Source organism: Lutra lutra, chromosome 11 (assembly GCF_902655055.1).
Source record: "Lutra lutra chromosome 11, mLutLut1.2, whole genome shotgun sequence".
Classification (NCBI taxonomy): domain Eukaryota; kingdom Metazoa; phylum Chordata; class Mammalia; order Carnivora; family Mustelidae; genus Lutra; species Lutra lutra.
Window position 1 is genome coordinate 4,394,376 of NC_062288.1, and position 21,437 is coordinate 4,415,812.

Below are 21,437 nucleotides of genomic sequence, written 5' to 3' on the forward strand. Positions count from 1 at the left end.
AGACATATCTTGAAAGAAGTTGCTGTGGCTGATATTGAAGAGGTTACTGCCTATGTTCTCCTCTAGGATTCTGATGGATTCCTGTCTCACATTGAGGTCTTTTATCCATTTTGAGTTTAACTTTGTGTACGGTGTAAGAGAATGGTCGAGTTTCATTCTTCTACATATAGCTGTCCCGTTTTCCCAGCACCATTTATTGAAGAGACTGTCTTTTTTCCACTGTATATTTTTTCCTGTTTTGTCAAAGATTATTTGCCCATAGAGTTGAGGGTCCATCTCTGGGCTCTCTACTCTGTTCCACTGGTCTATGTGTCTGTTTTGATGCCAGTACCATGCTGTCTTGGTGATCACAGCTTTGTAGTAAAGCTTCAAATCAGGTAACGTGATACCCCCAGTTTTATTTTTGTTTTTCAACATTTCCTTAGCGATTCAGGGTCTCTTCTGGTTCCACACAAATTTCAGGATTATTTGCTCCAGCTCTTTGAAAGATACCGGTGGAATTTTGATCGGAATGGCATTAAAAGTATAGATTGCTCTAGGCAGTATAGACATTTTAACAATGTTTAGTCTTCCGATCCAAGACCATGGAATGGTCTTCCATCTTTTTGTGTCTTCTTTAATTTCTTTCATGAGTGTTCTGTAGTTCCTCAAGTACAGATCCTTTACCTCTTTGGTTAGGTTTATTCCCAGGTATCTTATGGTTCTTGGTGCTATAGTAAATGGAATTGATTCTCTAATTTCCCTTTCTGTATTTTCGTTGTTAGTGTATAAGAAAGCCACTGATTTCTGTACATTGACTTTGTATCCTGCCATGTTGCTGAATTGTTGTATGAGTTCTAGTAGTTTGGGGGTGGAGTCTTTTGGGTTTTCCATAGAAAGAATCATGTCATCTGAGAAGAGAGAGAGTTTGACTTCTTCATTGCCAATTTGGATACCTTTTATTTCTCTTTGTTGTCTGATTGCTGTTGCTAGGACTTCTAATACTATGTTGAACAAGAGTGGTGAGAGTGGGCATCCTTGTCGTGTTCCTGATCTCAATGGGAAGGCTGCAAGCTTTTTCCCATTGAGGATGATATTTGCTGTGGGTCTTTCATAGATAGATATTTATGAAGTTCAGGAATGTTCCCTCTATCCCTATACTTTGAAGCGTTTTAATCAGGAACGGATGCTGGATTTTGTCAAATGCTTTTTCTGCATCAATTGAGAGGACCATGTGGTTCTTCTCTCTTCTCATATTAATTTGTTCTATCACATTGATTGATTTGCGAATGTTGAACCATCCTTGTAGCCCAGGAATGAATCCCACCTGGTCATGGTGGATAATCTTTTTAATGTGCGTTGGATCCTGTTTGCTAGAATCTTGTTGAGAATCTTAGCATCCATCAGTGATATTGGTCTGAAATTCTCCTTTTTGGTAGGGTCTTTGCCTGGTTTGGGTAATTACCTGATCAGGGTAATGCTGGCTTCATAGAAAGAGTCTGGAAGTTTTCCTTCTGCTTCGATTTTTTTAAAACAGCTTCGGGAGAATAGGTGTTATTTCTTCTTTGAAAGTTTGGTAGAATTCCCCAGGGAATCCATCAATGGACAAATGGATAAGGAAGATGTGGTCCATATACACTATGGAGTATTATGCCTCCATCAGAAAGGATGAATACCCAACTTTTGTAGCAACATGGACGGGACTCGAAGAGATTATGCTGAGTGAAATAAGTCAAGCAGAGAGAGTCAATTATCATATGGTTTCACTGATTTGTGGAGCATAACAAATAGCATGGAGGACAAGGGGAGTTAGAGAGGAGAAGGGAGTTGGGGGAAATTGGAAGGGGAGGTGAACCATGAGAGACTATGGACTCTGAAAAACTATCTGAGGGTTTTGAAGGGGTGGGGGTTGGGAGGTTGGGGGAACCAGGTGGTGGGTATTAGAGAGGGCACGGATTGCATGGAGCACTGGGTGTGGTGCAAAAACAAGGAATACTGTTATGCTGAAAAAAAAATAAAAATTAAAAAAATAAAAAAAAACTAAAGAGAGGAAGTAAATGAAAAAAAACCTGACACACTGATGAAAGCAAAAATAAATAGTGAAATAAAAAAGAGATTCCATCTAGAATTTACACTTCTAGAGATAAATGCCAAGACATGAATGGAGACATGTGTCCATTTTTACTTATTCCTTTTTGAATTTTTTTTTTTTTTTTTTTTTTTTAGGAGAGAGTGAGAGCCCTAAGTGGGCTCTGTGGTGATCACAGAGCCCAACATGGAGCTCAATCTCTGAGATGGAGACCTGAGCCAAAACCAAGAGTCAGATGCTTAAATAACTGCACCACACAGGCATCCTGATACGTGCCTATTTTTAACAAAAAACAGGTTGTGGTGCATGTTATACAGCTCAATATAGAATATACAGAAAGAATATAAATTTGCTATCTAAAATAAAGAACAGTTATTATAAATTTTACACCCATTTGAGGGAATAGTAATTGCTATTATAAAGAACTTCTACATAAATGCATTTATACACCATTTTGCTAAGACAAAATTTTGACTTATGAAGTAATAATTCTCCATTAAATACATTTCCAGAATGAAACATATATTAGCATACTGCAAGATCTACAGACTAACATTGATTATCTCCAGATGAAGCCATGGTGTGGTTTGGCCAACCTACACTAGCCAACAGCAGGTGATACTCTGTGTACGTGTCATTCAATGAAACCAACTTGATACCTTGAAATTGTCTGTTGTAGAAGTATTTACATTAGACATTAAAAATCAAGTTTTTAAATTTCATTTTATTTATTGTTTATGACATACTGGCTTGCTAGCCTACCACTGGCTTTACATTTATGGTATTTTTTGTTTGTTTTAATCTTTTCTCTGTGGTTCCTGACACCTTTGTGTGTTTTCAGGACTAATCAGTTTTTGGTTACAGCTATCTTCTACTCTTCACATAGTTTCACTGTTATATGATTTTTGATTTTATTTGGTTAAGAATTTTAATTTAATTTAGCACAATTTATCAAATTTTGTTTTTCACATTTTATTTTTTAAGTTTAATTTTTAAAAATTCCAATATAGTTACCATATGGTGTTATGTTTAGTTTTGGGTGCACAATACGGTGATACAACAATTCTGTTCTTTACTCGGTGTTCATCATGATAAATGTACTCTTAATCCCCTTCACTATTTCACTTGTCACACTGCCCACCTCCTCTCTGGCAACTACCGGTTTGTTCTTTATAGTTAAGAGTCTATATTTTGTTTGTCTCTTTTTGTCTTTGTTTTGCTTCCTACATTCCAGAGATGAGCAAAATAATATGGTATTTGTCTTTCTCTGCTTGAGTTGTTTTGCTTAGCATAAAATTTTCTAGCTCTGTCCACATCATTGCAAATGACAAGGTTTAATCTTTTTTATTGCTGAGTAATATTCCAGTGTGTGTGTGTGTGTGTGTGTGTGTGTGTGTGTGTGTGTTTACCACATCTTCTTTATCCATTCATCTATAAATGAGTGTTTGGTTTCTTTCATATCTTCTTTATATACATACTGCTGTAATAAACATAAAGATGTACATATCTTCTTGAATTAGTTTCATGGTAGCGGGGCATACACCCACTTTTCTCAAATGATTCCAAAAAATAGAAAAAGAAGGAAAGTTTCCAAATTCATTCTGAGGCCAGTGTTACCCTGATACCAAACCAGATAAGACATGACAAAGAAAGAATATAGGTCAATATCTCTGATAAACAGATGCAAAAATCCTCAACAAAATATTAGCTAACCAAATCCAACAATACCTTTAAAAAGTTATTCACCATAATCAAGTGGGATGTATTCCTGGGATACAAGAGTAGTTCAGTATTTGCAAATGAATCAATGTGATACATCACATCAACAAGAGACAAGATAAGAACCATATGGTCATTTCAATAGATACAGAAAAAGCATTTGACAAAGTACAGCATCCATCCATGATAAAACCGCTCAACAAAGTGGGTTTAGAGGGAATTATACATCAATGTAATAAAGGCTATATTTGGAAAACCCACAGCTAACATCATACTCAGTGACGAAAAGTAGAGCTTTCGCCTACAATCAGGAACAAGACAGGGATGTCCACTCCCTCCACTTTTATTCAACATAGTACAGGAAGGCTTAGCCACACCAATCAGTCAAGGAAAAGAAAGAAAAGGCATCCAGATTGGTAAGGAAGAAGTAAAACTTTTTCTATTTGCAGATGACATGATACCATATATAAAAAACCTCAGACTCCACTAGCAAACCATTAGAACTCATAAATGAATTCAATAAAACCACCAGAAAAAGTCAATGTACAGAAATCTGTTGCATTTCTATAAACTTATAATGCAGTAGCAGAAAGAGAAATTAAAAGAACACAATCCCATGTACAATTGCATCAAAAACAATTAAATGCTTAGGAATATTCTCAAATAAATGATTAAAAGATCTATACTCTGAAAACTATAAAACATTATTCAAAGAAATTGAAGATGATACAAATAAATGGAAAGATATCCTATGCTCATGGATTAAGAGAACAGTATTGCTAAAATGTCAACACTACACAAAGCAACCTATAGACTTAATGGAATCCTCATCAAAATGCCAATAGCAATTTTCACAGAATTAGAATGAGTAATCCTAACATTTGTGTGGAACCACAAGACACCCCAAATAGCCAAAGCAATCTTGAGTTTTAGTGAAAACTGAAGGTATCACAATCCCAGATTTCAAGATAGACTACAAATCTGTAGTAATCCAAACAGTATGGTACTGGCATAAAAATATACACATAGATCAATGGAACGGAATAGAAATCCCAGAAATAAATCCATGGTTTATAGGTATTTAATCTATGACAATGGAGGCAAGAAAATCCAATGGGAAAAAGTCTCTTCAACAAATGGAGTTGGGAAAACTGGACAGCAATACACAAAAGAATGAAACTGATCACTTTAACATTTGATTTTTAAAATCTGCTCAGATTTAGTTGTTTTGTATGATATGAGACAAGTCCAACTTATTTTTTTACAAAAAATAACCAACTTTATGGAAGTATTTATTGAATGATACCTAATACCTCACCACTCTGCTATATGTAATCAATTAAAAATCAAATACATTTAGGGGCACCTGGGTGGCTCAGTGGATTAAGCCTCTGCCTTCGGCTCAGGTCATGATCCCAGAGTCTTGGGATCAAGCCCCGCATTGGGCTCTCTGCTCCGCAGGGAGCCTGCCTCCACCTCTCTCTCTGCCTGTCTCTCTGCCTACTTGTGATCTCTGTCTGTCAAATAAATAAATAAAATCTTTAAAAAAAAATCAAATACATTTATATGCATAGATCTATTTCTGGAAACTTTCGTATTTGTTATTTGAGCTGATTTCTTCTCTGTGGCCATTTGTAATAGACAGAATAATGGGCATCAGGATGTCTTCAGGCTAAACCACAGAATGTGTGAATACGTTACCTTATTGGCAAAATGAATTTTGCAGGTGTGATTAAGTTAAGTCTATTGAGTTGGGGAGATGACGCTGAACAATTCTGGTGGGCCCAATGCGCGGTTCCTCATGAGCAAAAGGCTGAGGTAGGAGAGTGAACACCAGCAAGGAAGGGCGATGGCTGAAGCACAGTCAGAGACACGGGATTGAGAAAGTCTCCACCGGCCATTGCTGGCTCCCATGGTGGATGGAGGCACTAACCAAGGAATGCAAGTGGCCTGTAGAAGGTCAACAATGCAAGGACAGAGATTCTCCCTTATCATCTCCACTGAGGAATGCAGCCCTGTGAACACCTTGAGTTTAACCTAAACTTCTGTCCTCCAGAGCCTTAAGATAATCAGTTTCTATTGTTTTAAGTCACTAAATTTGATGTGATTTGTTACCACAGCAGTAAGAAACAAAAATACCATCCATCATGACCTTCACTTGGTAGTGCTCTGTAATAAGCACTGTTGAGTGAGAGCCCAGGTCTCCGTGTGCTGTTCTTCAGAAGTCTCCAGCCTTCCTTGATCTAACACTTGCAAAGCAATTCAGCTCATAAATAACCACAGACACACCTGCTGTGTGTACACTCATATATGCACATATATGTGTGCATGTCCAGATATGCCAAACTTCTTGGGACTTTAGAACATCAGACATATAGAACAGCATTTCTCAAAGTAGGGTCGAAGGACACTAGAAGTCCCAAGACCCTTTTAGGAGAGTCCCAAGATTCTCCTTTTGCTGTTCATTTATATGTTACAACAGACCGACTATAGAAACAGACCTGAGAATCCAGCCATCTTCCACCAAACAGGTATTAAGTATCTTTTCAAAAATAAAAAACAAAGCCACTCTCCTTGTGTTATGGAAACAAAAATATGTGTGATTTATGTTACATCTAATGATTTTCTTATGGTCATTTAAGAAGAACTAAAAATACACACTTTAAAATGTTCTAAACTTCAATGTCTCATCAGATAAATGTCAACCGGTGCAATGCACACAAGGAAAACCTCGCTGTAATCTTTAAGAATTTGCTGGAGGTAAAAGTAGTACGCAGAACAAAAAAAGATTTAAAACTGTTAATACATGTTAAGTTTTAAGCAAGATATATTTATGATGCCAAGTTTCCCTATGAATGAACACATCTCTTTCATGTACATCTCTGCTTTTATTAAATAGTATCTGATGAAAAAAAATAGTATCTGATGACTTCCAATAACATTTTAAAATTATTTCAAAACATTGTGTGTTTTTTGGTAAGTTTGTTGCTAAATAATTAGTACTTTTGTTTCTGCTTTATGAAGTTTAAAAATGTTATAAGCATGTTTTATTTATTTTATAAGGTCCTACTATACTTTTAAAAATGGTATATTTTCTATTTTCTGTAACCCTTGGGATATTCCTAAAAATTATCTTTAGATTCTTTGGGATGTTTGTTATCATAGGCAAAAATTTCCTACCTTTTCAATGCTTACAAATCTGTTTTTTTCTCAGTGCCTAATTACACCATCTAAGATTTTCAGTAGAATACTGAGCAAATCTGTAAGAACAGGGCATCTTGTGTGCAGGTGCCTGTAATTGCCTTAAATTAAAGGAAGGTTTCACAAATTCAGCATTAATATGATATTTGCTAGAGGAACTTTTTCTAGGTTAATATTGTTAAATCAGAATAAGAAACATTTCTGTTTTCTTATATTCCTAAAATTTTTTTTTAATTTTTTTTATTTTTTCAGCATAACAGTATTCATTATTTTTGCACCACGCCCAGTGCTCCATGCAATCTGTGCCCTCCACAATACCCACCACCTGGTGCCCCCAACCTCCCACCCCCCACCCCTTCAAAATTCTCAGATCGTTTTTCAGAGTCCATAGTCTCTCATGGTTCACCTCCCCTTCCAATTTCCCTCAACTCCCTTCTCCTCTCCATCTCCCCTTGTCCTCCATGCTATTTGTTATGCTCCACAAATAAGTGAAACCATATGATAATTGACTCTCTCTGCTTGACTTATTTCACTCAGCATAATCTCTTCCAGTCCCGTCCATGTTGCTACAAAACTTGGGTATTCATCCTTTCTCTTTTTTTTTTTTTTTTTTTACAGCTTTATAAACATATTTTTATCCCCAGGGGTACAGGTCTGCGAATCGCCAGGTTTACACACTTCACAACATTCACCATAGCACATACCCTCCCCAATATCCATAACCCCACCCCCTCTCCCAACCCCCTCCCCCTATCAACCCTCAGTTTGTTTTGTGAGATTAAGAGTCACTTATGGTTTGTCTCCCTCCCAATCCCATCTTGTTTCATTTATTCTTCTCCTACCCCCTCAACCCCCCATGTTGCATCTCCTCTCCCTCATATCAGGGAGATCATATGATAGTTGTCTTTCTCCGATTGACTTATTTCGCTAAGCATGATACCCTCTAGTTCCATCCACGTCGTCGCAAATGGCAAGATTTCATTTCTTTTGATGGCTGCATAGTATTCCATTGTGTATATATACCACATCTTCTTTATCCATTCGTCTGTAGATGGACATCTAGGTTCTTTCCATAGTTTGGCTATTGTAGACATTGCTGCTATAAACATTCGGGTGCACGTACCCCTTCGGATCACTACGTTTATATCTTTAGGGTAAATACCCAGCAGTGCAATTGCAGGGTCATAGGGTAGTTCTATTTTCAACATTTTGAGGAACCTCCATGCTGTTTTCCAGAGTGGTTGCACCAGCTTGCATTCCCACCAACAGTGTAGGAGGGTTCCCCTTTCTCCACATCCTCGCCAGCATCTGTCATTTCCTGACTTGTTAATTTTAGCCATTCTGACTGGTGTGAGGTGATATCTCATGATATCTTTTGATTTGTATTTCCCTGATGCCGAGTGATATGGAGCACTTTTTCATGTGTCTGTTGGCCATCTGGATGTCTTCTTTGCAGAAATGTCTGTTCATGTCCTCTGCCCATTTCTTGATTGGATTATTTGTTCTTTGGGTGTTGAGTTTGCTAAGTTCTTTATAGATTTTGGACACTAGCCCTTTATCTGATATGTCATTTGCAAATATCTTCTCCCATTCTGTCAGTTGTCTTTTGGTTTTGTTCACTGTTTCCTTTGCTGTGCAAAAGCTTTTGATCTTGATAAAATCCCAAAAGTTCATTTTTGCCCTTGCTTCCCTTGCCTTTGGTGATGTTCCTAGGAAGATGTTGCTGCGGCTGACGTCGAAGAGGTTGCTGCCTGTGTTCTCCTCGAGGATTTTGATGGATTCCTTTCTCACGTTGAGATCCTTCATCCATTTTGAGTCTATTTTCGTGTGTGGTATAAGGAAATGATCCAATTTCATTTTTCTGCATGTGGCTGTCCAATTTTCCCAACACCATTTATTGAAGAGGCTGTCTTTTTTCCATTGGACATTCTTTCCTGCTTTGTCGAAGATGAGTTGACCATAGAGTTGAGGGTCCATTTCTGGGCTCTCTATTCTGTTCCATTGATCTATGTGTCTGTTTTTGTGCCAGTACCATGCTGTCTTGATGATGACAGCTTTGTAATAGAGCTTGAAGTCCGGAATTGTGATGCCACCAACTTTGGCTTTCTTTTTCAATATTCCTTTGGCTATTCGAGGTCTTTTCTGGTTCCATATAAATTTTAGGATTATTTGTTCCATTTCTTTGAAAAAAATGGATGGTACTTTGATAGGAATTGCATTAAATGTGTAGATTGCTTTAGGTAGCATAGACATTTTCACAATATTTATTCTTCCAATCCAGGAGCATGGAACATTTTTCCATTTCTTTGTGTCTTCCTCAATTTCTTTCATGAGTACTTTATAGTTTTCTGAGTATAGATTATCAGTCTCTTTGGTTAGGTTTATTCCTAGGTATCTTATAGTTTTGGGTGCAATTGTAAATGGGATATTCCTAAAATTTTTAATGCCAATAAATAAGTGTTGAATATCACCACATAATTTCTCTGTACTGTTAATGTCTAACATAACGTTAGACTAGACTCTGGCAGTTACAAATATACCCCAAACCTCACTGCATTACCAGAATAAATACTTTCCTTAAATTATATCATTGTCTGTCACAGGATAAATGGGATATCTTAATACTTTTGTATCTACTAAAGAGTTTGTGTCTTTAATTTAAAACATTCTCATAGGAGTGTCTGGGTGCCTCAGTCATTAAAAGTCTACCTTTGCCTCAGATCATGATCCTGTGGTCCTGGGTTCGAGCCCCACATCTGGGTCCCTGCTCAGCAGGGAGTCTGCTTCTCCCTCTCCCCCTCCCCCTGCTTGTATTCCCTCTCTCACTGTCTCTCTCCCTTTCTCTCAAATAAACAAATAAAATCTTTTTAAAAAATTAAAAAGTATATATTCTTACAAAGAAAATTCCATGCCTAGGCAACTTCAATCATAAATTCCTACAAATCCTTCCAAGAGGATATAAAAGTAGAAAAAAAACAATTTGCTTTAAGAAGTTAGTGTGGTGTAACCCTGATATGATCTGAAGAAGAGAATTGTAAGAAAGGAAAATATCAGGAAATTATCTCTCATTAACATAGGTATGATAATAATAAATAAAATATTAGCTAGTGTAGTTTCAGTGATGTATAAAACTATAAATAGTCCATGATTAATTGGTGTATATTCCAAGGTTGGTTTAATATTAAAAAAATAAATCAACATAATTCACCATATTAAAAAATAAAGGCACAAAGACAGCAATCTTGATGGTTGCAAAGTACAGCATTTGATAAATTGAAAAAGCTGGAAGAAGAATTCAAAAATTCAGAAATTGATGGAAAGTTTCTTAATCTGTTAAGGGTCATTTACAAAAATATATATATATATGTAAGCAGCACCTTCTTCGTGGACAGTTTGAAAGCTTTCTTTTTGATCTGAAGAAGAAGAAAAGAGGTCTACTGTCAAAACGTCTTTTTCCCTTGTGTGGGAAGTCCCAGCCAGTGCAATAGCAAGGTCAGAAAGAGCAAAGTGTGAAGATTCAAAGTAAAGGAAAGCTGTGATGATTTGCACATGACATTCTCATGTACACAGAAAACATAAAAGAGCTCACTGTTAAATTAGGTTAATAAGTGAGTTTGGTAAAGTCACTCAGTTCTGGATCTGATCCATGCTAGACCTATAATCTGTTGCTGATCAAAAAGTATTAATTGATGGCATGAGCTAACAACATACACTTATAAACAGATTTAATAGCAATACATAAAGGCTCCACACAAAAATTAAAGAGCTAAATAAATGAGAAAAATGTGAGGTGTTGGACTGGAAAATGCAATACTACGAAGATGCCATCAACTTCCAATTGAGCTGTTGATTAGTCAAGACGACAGAGCTTTTCACAGTCCATATTTACGAAGTAGTTCTAAATCCACATAAAAATGTAAAAGGCCAGGCTCCTGCATGACTCAGTCAGTTAAGCATCTGACTATTGATTTCAGACAAGATCGGGCGCATTCAGGGTGGTCTGGCTGTAGACTGACTTTTGATTTCAGCTCAGGTCGTGATCTCAGGGTCGTTGAGATCGAGCCCTGAACTGGGCTCTGTGCTCAGCATGGAGTCTGCTTCAGAGTCTCTCTCCTTCTCTCTCTGCCCTTAAATAAATAAATAAATCTTTAAAGGAAATGGAAAGGGCCAAGAATAGAAGAGATGATCCTATGGAATCAAAACAAAACTGGAGACCCAAGATTGCCAGGGGCAAAGGGAATGCGATAAAGATGTAATGAAGACAACATCACTGTCCTGGAACAAAAATGGGAAAACTGGACTGAGAATCATAAGAGAGGTTGGAAAGGGATCCACAGATAGTTGGACATCTGATTGATGGCAAAGGTGACACCCATGCTGAGGAAGAAAGAGTTAATTTTTTTATATGTAACTGTTTCTTCATTAAGAGAATATTCTTATTTCTACATTCCTTTTTGAAGCAGGTGGCATACCAGGTGTCTTACAGATCTAAAAGTAAAAGGTAAAACAATAATATTCCTGGAAAACATAGAGGACTCTCTTCTTGAACTTAAGAAAGGAAAAATGTCTTATGCAAGACACAGCAAGCACTAGCCATAAAGTAAAAAATTAATAAATATGCAAAGCAAGAATTTCCATTCATTATGATAGCTAAGGAAAGCAAAACTGTCAGGCACTGTGTCAAGGAGACAATTCCCATACTTCTGACAATGGACTTACGTATGAAATACACTTCTTCCTTTTTTTTTTTTTTTTTTTTTAGGAAAGTGGGAAAGGAGCAGAGGGAAAGGGAAAGAGAATCTCAAGCAGACCACCCTGCTGAGTGTGGACCCCAATGTGGGGCTTGATCTCAAGACCCTGAGATCATGACCTGAGCCAAAATCAAGAGTTGGACACTCAACTGACTGAGCCACCCGGGCACCCCTAAAATATATTTTGAAGTCTTTCAAATCACTCTGAAAATGAGAGTGCCATAAAAATGGGGAAAATATTGCAGATTTACCTCTAAAAAGAGATCATTGCTGTGTCCGTGATGGTTGACAAAACGTCAAACTTCATTCATTAGAAGGGGAATGCAAACAAAATCATAGTGAGGTAGCTAGAAGAGCTATATTTCAAAGGTGGACTATGGAAACACAAAGAGATTGTGAATTGATTGAATCACTTCAGAAAACTATTTGTCTGTATCTACTCAAGGTAAACACATATCTACTGTCAACCAGCAATTCTATCCTTAGGCATATTCGCAACAAAAAACAAGTGTGTGTGTGTGTGTGTGTGTGTGTGTGTGTGTGTGTGTGTGTGTGTTCCCTGAAAGCCCCAAACAAATTTTCATGGACATATTAGTCATAATAATCCAATGTTAAGCATCACCAAAATGCCCATCAAAAATAGAATAGGGACTAAACAATGCTGTATTCTTAGAATACTACTGGAATTTGAAGAGCGAATATAACACACAGGGTATCTATAATAAATATGAAGGTGAGCAAAAGCAGCCAGGGGCCGTCCAGGCTGTCTACTCTGTAGACTAAGTACAGAAACAGGGGCAAATCTATGGTAAGCTACGACAGGATTACCTTTGTAACTGGGTGGTGTGCCTGAGAAGAGTTATGAAGTGCACAGCTGTGTTCTGATAAGGTTCTGACAGTAACAGATGTGTTTTCAATTTTGAACACTCATTCAGATATAAATGTATGATTAAACACCTTTCTGTAAATTTCAATTAAATTAATTACTACTGGGGTGCCTGGGTGGCTTAGTGGGTTAAAGCCTCTGCCTTTGGCTCAGGTCATGATCCCAGAGTCCTGGGATAGAGACTGGCCTCAGGCTTTCTGCTCAGCAGGGAGTCTGCTTCCCTTCCTCTCTCTCTCTCTCAGCCTACCTCTCTGCCTCCTTGTGATCTCTGTCTGTCAAATAGATAAAATCTTCAAAAGAATTAATTACTACCATCTCTATTGACAATGCTCTTTATCTGCAGCTCCTGTGTGTTTTTCTTAACCTCAGATTCACAGATCTATCTGATTACTCAATATTTCCACTGGGCATCAAGTGGACATACCAAAAGTCATCTGTTCAAAGGCAAAATCCTGATCTTTCTTCCCAACTACACTAGACCTGCAGCCTCCCTATTTTGGTTGATGGCAACCCCACCCTTCCATTGAGACAAAAACTAGGGAGTCGTCATTGGTTCTGCTCTTGCTTGCCCGCTACCAACCCCTTCTGCTCAGGAAATAGGGTTGCCTCTACTTCCAAATATATGCGGATCCCCACCACTTCCCCCTCTTCCAGTGTTTGCTGCCTGGTCCAAGGCACCATAATTATTTGCCTAGGTGACTAGAACACTTTGGTCCCTGTTTCAACCCGTGCCCCCTTTCCTCCATTCTCCATAGAGTTAGTGTGATTCCTGCAGGACCGGAATTGCATCTGTGGACAGAACCGTCTAGACTATCTGGATTAGGCAGATGTGAACTACCCATCCTCGGATGCCTCTCACTTTGTCCTTCTAAAGTATACAGATGGGAGTGAGGGGCACCTGGTGCATGACAGGAGGGAGCCGGGATTCATTCTGACCACCTGCTCAGACATGGGAGAAATGAGAGGGCCCAGAAGAAAGGTAGGAGACAAGTAAACAACTATGACTGGCCATGCCCAGTGGAGGCTTATTTGTAATCTATTTCTGAATTTACATCATTGCTAAGGTATGACTCTCTGGATATCCTTTAATTTAAAGTATTTAACCCCAAATCCTTAATTTAATGTCCTTACCCCATGAACAGTAAGATAGGGGTAGGGGGGTAAAGAGGTCGCAGGTCTCCTGGGCAGTGTAGCAGTAAGTAAATTGATGGATATGACCAAGGGTTAACCTTATTCACACTTTCTGTTCATTATGCAAATCCTGTCTCAGGGCGAGGCCTCCCTTGCCACCTGGGTGAAATTAGGGTGGATCCCATGACTTTTCTGGTGACTCTCAGATAATAAGAATGTAGCCACCATAGGCCATTTCCTTCGGCTTTTTGTCTATACGCATTTTTCAGGCATAAGCCTAATACCCATTCAACATGTCCCCTAAAACACAGAGAATGCATTTCTTTGTCTTGAAATGCTTTCTTTGGAACACTTTTCAGAAGTTAGACATACTGGGGACATGTGACTTCTAGCACACTGGCATTTTTCTTCAGAGAACTCCTTTTCTTCTTCTCCTTCTTCTTCTTCTTGGAGGGGAAGGGGGGCAGAGAGAGAAAGACTCCCAAGCGGGCTCCACATTGAGCATGGAGCCTGTCTCGGGGCTCGATCCCACAGTCTTAAGATCATGATCTGAGCTGAAATCAAGAATCAGATGCTTAACAAGCTGAGCCACCCGGGCACCCCAGAGAAATCCTCTCCTCTGATCACTCCAGCTCTTCAAAACTGAGCTGCAGGAGGGCCCTGGGTTGTGGGTTCCCAAAGTCTCTTTTGACCACAGTCTTTGAAAGTCCTGTATCAGTCGTGTTTGGGATGTCTAGGCACTTGCCACTCTTCTTATCCAGGGCACTAAGTCTATCTCGCATTCCTTTTAAGATCCTGTTCACAGGCTTTAGTGTTTTTCTTTAACTGGGCTCATTAAGCCCGTCAGCATGAACCTATCCCCCTCCTCCCGGCTGCCAAGCAGGATGGAGATGGACATTCACAATCGTGCCCTGGCGCTGGGGGAGGAACACGGGGTTTCTTATCATGGTTGTGTGGTCTTGGACATATTCAGGACAGCTCTTCTCTTCAGTTTCCATGTTGTAAATCAAGGCCTTTGACACCTGCTCGTTACGATGCCTGTGAATTTGATAAGGCAACAGCATGAGTGACTTGCATATGCCATGAGGGACCCTAACGACATGTATTCTGTGTGTTAATCACAGTGCTGTGAAGTATAAAGTTTGAAAAATAATTCCTAAATTCATACTCTCATTAACCCAGTGCAGTACATCTTCTAGTACATTTATTGATGTCAGGAAAAAAAAAAAAAGCAAATGTATGGGTGTGTATCTGTGTGTGCACACATAGGCACATGGAAACATGCAGTTTTCCTGATTCCAGTCAAGCATCCAAGCTCCAAGCTCCTTGCTTCCTGTGTGTGAGCAGAGTACAAGCCACGGTGTGCCTCCAGCATGCGTTCTGTGCGGGCAGTGGGTGGCAAAGCAAACCGGGATTCCCAACCCCCTGTCCTTAAAAGACTGAGATCAAGCCATGCTTATTTTCTGACCACAACACTATGAAGCTTGAAGTCAACCAACAGCCAGCCCTTACCTGTCCAACTCTCAGGAAACCATTCTTCTAAATTTCTCTTAATCTGAACATCTGTTCTCTCTGAGTCAACTGTCAACAAATCTTCCTCTCAAAGTGCTTGAGCACTAACCATTAATATGTTCTATTTGAGAAAGTAATAACCCATCGCCTGGATAAGAGGCTCTTACTGAATCTTAAAACAATAGTAGGACAATGGGGCACCTGGGTGGCTCAGTGGGTTAAGCCTCTGCCTTCGGCTCAGGTCATGATCCCGGGGTCCTGGGATCGAGCCCCACATCGGGCTCTCTGCTCAGCAGGGAGCCTGCTTCCCTTCTTCTCTCTCTGCCTGCCTCTCTGCCTGCTTGTAATCTCTCTCTGTCAAATAAGTAAATAAAAATCTTTAAAAATATAAAAAAATAGTAGGACAAAAATCTTACTTTTCTGGGGGCTTCAGCAAGTTATTTCAAGGAAGTGTCCTTTGGTTTTCTTGAGAGCACAACTTAGTTATTATTTAACACTCCCTTCTTAAGTGCCACTCGTAATAAAACCTTCACATATTCAAATATTCAACCTGAGTCTGGTAGTGTCTCTCAAAATCAATAAAATGTTTAACATTTTTTAAAAGCTTAAAAATTGTGTAATCCCCCCACTGCAGCTCTGGTTAAAGTTTTCATTTTGTGTCTTCATGATAAGGATCTGAATATTAGCAAATGTAAATGTTCTCAAATTCCATATGCTGGGGGCCAGTGACAAGTGGAGAGTATAGGCTTGCCTCCCTCAAGCAAGTGTGTAAGAACATGAGTATAATTAAGAAATTTGGGGGCTCAGACTGGACCACCATAAGTAAAGAAGTAGGAAGAAATTATTGTATGACATGAATCTTAATACTTGTCAGGATTTCTCTGATGCTTGAAAATAATAGTATTATTAAGTACTATGCACCTGGATAACAATGACAGAGTGTCTTGTTTTCATAATTGCTAGGAATAGACTTCGGATGTCTAGGGAGACATAAACACTAAGAGCTAATTCAAATCGGTCCTTTATTTTTCAGATACTGTTCCTCTGCCTAATCCAACCAATTTCCCCATGACTTACAACGAGGAGACTTCCACTGCTCACACATTAATTCCTGCATTTATCCACCTCATATATATTGAACTAAGTTTCCTGTAAGATTCCAGGTACTGGAGATTATGCTGCTTACAGACCCACTGAGGCTTCCTCTCTGGTTTCTAGTTGATTCATGACCTCACCTGAATCCTGCTATAATTTTTCTCTTATTTATCTTATTTATCAAATTCTTGTGATTTGACCCTACCATCTTTGACTCCGTGTGCAACCTGTATTACTGGCACTTTTTGGTACTCACATCAAAGGGGTTTTAGTTCCCAGGAGGTTGTCCCTGAGTGGGGGTGGATGAGGTATTCTATGACTACTCTACTGTCATCTGTTGGTCTCCCTCGGTAAAGGACAGTCTATGGAGAGCAAGAGAAGAAAAGTGGAAGCCAATCTTTTATACCACTCACTTTCATTGATTAACTCAACATTCTAGCAACCTTCCAAAGACAAGAATGGAACTTTGTCTTACAACAGGAGAAACAGAAAGAATGGGTTTAGGTGAAAGGATATTCTCCCCACTTCTCACTACCAAATTTTAGGCCTCCATCCCAAAAGTTCCAGCAAGATCCAGGCATAGAGTCAGTTCTTTCTGCACCTGTTGACACAATGGCTTTGGAACTCCCTGAAATTCTGGGTAGCATCCTCTATAGGATAAGTCTAATACTGTGTGTTTGTGTGGGTGTGTGTGTCAATATAGGCAACAATTTCAGAACTTAAGGGGAGAAGAGTGCAAGAGAAATTTAGCTACTTGTCTTTCAGTATGTTTGTTGTTTCTAATTTCATATCATGAATACTTTAGTTTTAGTCACTTTTATATAATACCTGCTATATGTATTTGTTCAGATAAAATAGGTAGACATAGACATTGAGACAGGAAGAGTTCTCTTATTGCTGCTTTTCCTCATCCCCCCCTCTTCCTAGACAGTTTTCCTTAGGCTCATGATGTGATAACAACACTCACATAATTGACTCCTCAAGATACATGGACAGTCCAGAGAGCTCTTCTCCGCTCTAGACCCATTGCCAAGATGATGGTCTTTACCCCAAAAGAAAAGAAAATGTGTTCTATCTTATCTGCTGTCACCACCACCCATCATTTTATGCAACTTGGAAAGTTAGTTTTGATGCCATTGTCCATTTCTTGCAAAGATAATTGATCACTTAGACCTGGTGTATTATTATTTCTAGCAAATCTCTTCCCTCTGTTTTAGCCACGTTCTCAATATCGTAGTCAAAGTTAATCATCATCTCTCTTCTCTTCTGGAACTCTAAGAGCCTCCTAAACAATCAACACACAACTTTATTTATTCACCATTCATTCCCTTCTCCACATACAACCAAAGACGCCTTTCAAACTCTAATGTTCAAAGTCTATGGGACCTGCGATGTCCCATAGAATCTGGGGCTGCATTTGGGTTCTGGTCCTATGCCATTCCCCAACTCATGCTGCAATTTGAACTCTCTTAATGTTCCTTCAAGTTCTCAATTTCACCATGAACCCCGGCACCCCTGCCCCAAGCCCTTTGCATAGGGCATCTACTCACCCAAATGTCCTCAATCTCTATCCCTAGGCAGGGGTTAAGGCCCTCTGTTGACTTAAATTATCAGCACAGTCACATCTTCCCATGAAAGCTTATTCTGGCTTCCCTGTGGGGCCCGTGCCTTCTCCATGAACCTGCGCATCATGTTCTTCTCCACATTCCCATTACGTTGGAGATGCTTTAAGTTTGATGTTAGTCTAATGAACTCGTAACTTTTCAAGTGTCTCTGGCAGCTCTCCCCTTGCCTCATCCTTTTAGCCTTTTAAACCTACTCATTTTTTTGGAACAATGTGATACATACATTTGTTAGAAGTAGTCTTTGAGGCAGCAGCAAAAGACAGTGTAATGTCCCAGAAATAAATACCTCCATCTCTTCAAGGAAGATCCTCAGTGTTCAAATAACCATTCACTAGGGATCAAATTGGCAACAAAATAAAACAAAGAGCAAATCTGAGTCAAGCAGGTTGGTTGCTTGTGTCTCACACAAATAAATGATTAGGTTTTTTATTTCCAACCTATACCTGTTTTTCTTTTCATTAGGAGTTTTCTCAAGAAATATATACTTTAAGGCCCCAATATAAGAGTAACAAAAATCCTTTTGTAACTTTTCTACATTTTGGAGTATCTACATTATAAAATTCTTGTCTCATGGTCCCCTCATTCTTAGTTATAATTTGGTGTTAATACAGGCAAATTAGGTTCTTCCCCAAGACCATGTCTTCATATTCCCCCCAGGAAGCATGGAAGTCAATGGAGTCACTCAAAATTGCTGAATTTACTCATATTTATTTGTGAATTATTTGATTAAATGATAGTAATGATAATGACAATGAACATTCAATTTAATAATCTCCTTTCAAATATCCTCCACCCTCCCCGGGCATCCACCGTCCTCCGTAAACCATTACTCATGGCGCTCACACGACTCTTTTTCCTGTTCATTAAATACACTAATTTTGACTGAGAAAACAGCTCCTCCTCTTCTTTTCAAGATGCAAGTGTGAAACGTATGATGAAAAAATGAATCACTTCTGGGAGGAGCTGTTAGGAAGAATGTAAGTGTATGAATGAAATAGCAATTTGCAAGCATAAATGGAAATTTCCACTCCACCAGCCCAGAGGGAGAAAGCAGCGGAAAACAGATTCAACAGTGACATAGACCCTGCCCACACTCACAGGTGCAGAGCAACCTGGCCTGGGAGAGGTCAGAGAGTATAGAGCAGACAGCATGGCTGGGGTGGGGGGTGGCGGGTATGCACTGGAGCTCGTCGCCAGGTATGGGGAGGGACAGTCTCGATGGGATGTGTCTCCTTGTGCTCAGAACCATCAGTATGGGCACGGACAGGGCAGTCTGAGCATCAGTCCGGAACTGTCTTTCCAACCAAGACAACTAACCCTAACCCTGCAAGCTCGGGGCTCTGTGTCTGGGCTTCCTGTTGAACTTCACAACACACCTGATGGCACAGGTTACCTGCCCATTTCATAGGCAAGCAAACAGGGACAGGGCTGGGTGATCCCCACGTTGGTGGCTAGCCCCAGCTTCAAGGGGCCTGGGAGTGGTTTTTTTTTGGGGGGGGGGGAGTTGGAGGGGGCAAGAAGCCACACCCTAGGGCTGCTCTAAAGTTCAGGGAAGCTTGAGGAAGGGACAAAAAGAAGCTGATGGCTCCTGACCACACTGGTCCCAACCCTGACTGGAGGGGGAGGTGTTAGCTTCGAGAAGCCACAGACTCTGGACTAAAGCATCTTGCACTCTTAACCCAGTTTTGCCATTTTTCATCCTTCTTAATCTGGACTGAGGGTTTCAACTCCATAACCATATCAACTCCATTTCAACACCATAACCCTGCAGGAGGGTTTCCTCTCCTGCAGGGTTATGGTGAGGATCCCACAATAGGACACCTATAACACACAGTCAGTACTTCATAAATGTTTTCCCTGTGAAGATGTGTAGCCCAGTGCCCAGCACTGAGTGAATGTCAGAAAGCATTTGATAATGCAATTAATAAATTAATTAATTGTACTAAGAGACAGGAAGTAAACAGCAAAGGAAAATGCATAGGAATCATAAAATATCCATTCAGAAGATTGAAAGACATTAAGAGCTATAAATGGGCTGGATTTCTCTAATGCCAGGGAGAAGAAGGCATTGAGAAGATCCATTTCCTTTTCTACATTTTATTTCACCGTATTGTCTTATTTGCTAAGAGTGGCTTCATGTTGTGCAAGCCACAGGAACTATGAGACCTAAATGCACCCCTGCCCAGCACCACCGGGTGAAGAACTGACATTTGTTAAATTGTTGCAGTCTTCTTTTATTTTATAAGCTTCCCCTTTTCCCCATTCCTTGAGATGACCTTGACCATCATTCATTATTGGTCTTTGGGAGAACACAGGTCTGCAAGGAAACAGACACCGTCCTTAGGAGCACGAGCGACACCACTCCACAGATTGTCACAAAGGGACGCTGACAGGGGCAGGGTCACACAGCCCGCCCCGGCTGGCTTGGTTATATGACCAGAAACTACATTCAATTGAAATCTTAGATAGATGAGACTTCCATCCAATGCTACATCAGAAAGTCACATCTCAGGTATCTTCCCCATCAACATGTAACAATAAAGGAGATTTTTAAAAAGCAAATAAACATGGCCTGAGATTCCCAGGCAGAATGGATCTATACACTCATATTGCCACCTTTGTTCCAAACACAAATCCTCAGCCATTATAGAAAATGTGAGGATAGAAAATTCAAATTTCACAGCCGTGTTCAGAAATAAAGCTATTATCTCCACAGGCCAGAAATGTAAGTGGAAAGTGGCCAGCAGGAGCCAGGGCTTGGGCGTGGGTCAGGACACAGACTCAGGCTCCCGACATCTCCTGCAGGTGACAGGAGGTGGGGGCAGTGTGGGGCGGCTGCTTGGGCTGGACTGGGGCTCTGCACCTGGGGCAGGACTCCAGAAACAGCTGTTGCCAATGACTTCCTGGGCCACTGCAGGGGAATTTACGTTTTCGAAGCTCTTCTTAAGAGACAATAGAATTTGATGAATACTAAATTGGTACAAATGTGGACATCTATTGAGATGGATAAAGGAAATCACAACATATTATACATTTTTAAAAGCTGGAAAATGCCACCAACATCACAAATCTAGAAAAATAACAGTATGTATTCACTAATGAACTGATCTAGTGCTCTAACAATTTGCATCTTGTATTTTTACATATTTCTTTACCGAATTCTTCATGCTTATGCTTTACAGAGCAATGGCATTTCATAGAACGCCATGTGTCATATTACTATGTATTATAAATTCTTTCTAGAGGACATATGAAGGTTATGCAGACTTGGTTCTAGCACAGTTGATATAAATAATTTTTGTGATATTGATACTTTGTTTTTCTTCTTTTGGACCTACAGTTATTTGTTGACAATGACTTATAAATTTTTGGTAGCTTTGAGAAATTTGAGAAAACTTCTAGTAAGTTTTTATTAGTGAGGCAATTGTAAAATTGGTGGCATTCCAAAA

At 39.4% G+C, this 21,437-nt stretch overlaps 1 long non-coding RNA gene across 1 annotated transcript; it reads right to left on the reverse strand.

Moving 5' to 3' along the window:
• Positions 1-14,577: 14,577 nt before the first annotated feature.
• Positions 14,578-16,919, reverse strand: LOC125081237 (uncharacterized). The gene is made up of 3 exons (XR_007121625.1): positions 16,839-16,919; positions 16,620-16,725; positions 14,578-14,794 (listed from the first exon to the last, which is right to left on the reverse strand). It is a non-coding gene; the product is annotated as an uncharacterized LOC125081237 (long non-coding RNA).
• Between the last annotated feature and the right edge of the window lie 4,518 nt (positions 16,920-21,437).